Raw genomic sequence first — 507 nt, 5'->3', positions numbered from 1 at the left:
GCAGGTTAGCAGGAAGCTCTCCACACACTCACCGGACCTGGGCTAGGACTGGGTCTCAAGAAGCTTCTTGATCAGCCTTGAAGTAATAAACAAATGTTTATCAGGACCATAACAAATTTGTATCAATTCAAAGTCAGTTGTTTTCAATCAATAAAACCTGAACCATAAAGAAGAAATGGACATCTTTTCTACAAAGACAATTGGGCAGCACAAGCATTACTTCAACCACCACAGGCAGTGATTTCTAAACTGTGAAAACAAAAGCAAGAAATGTTAGAAAAGTTAGTATAGAGGTTTTTCAATCCATAATTTGGCTAGAAAGGTGATGGTTTTGGCTAGAAAGCTGATGGTGTTGGCTAGAAAGGTTCCACTGTGGCCCTACAGGTTTTTCCCCCCATCAACCTATTCCAGATGAACCAAGTACAAGAAATCAAGTAAACATCAAAATCAGGTAACCATCAAGGTTTGATGTTTTGGTTTTTTTTTTTTTTTTTTTTTTTTTTTTTT

General features: G+C 37.1%; 1 protein-coding gene across 23 annotated transcripts in view; it reads right to left on the bottom strand.

Annotated features, from left to right (window-relative positions):
- The window catches only part of Dtnb (dystrobrevin beta), a 439,182-nt gene that overhangs the window by 65,332 nt on the left and 373,343 nt on the right, over positions 1–507 (bottom strand). The window lies entirely within an intron of this gene.

Source organism: Octodon degus, unplaced genomic scaffold (genome assembly GCF_000260255.1).
Source record: "Octodon degus isolate 3935 unplaced genomic scaffold, OctDeg1.0 scaffold00019, whole genome shotgun sequence".
Taxonomy (NCBI): domain Eukaryota; kingdom Metazoa; phylum Chordata; class Mammalia; order Rodentia; family Octodontidae; genus Octodon; species Octodon degus.
Note: the sequence above shows the minus strand (reverse complement) of the source record. Positions and strands in the feature narration are given on the sequence as shown.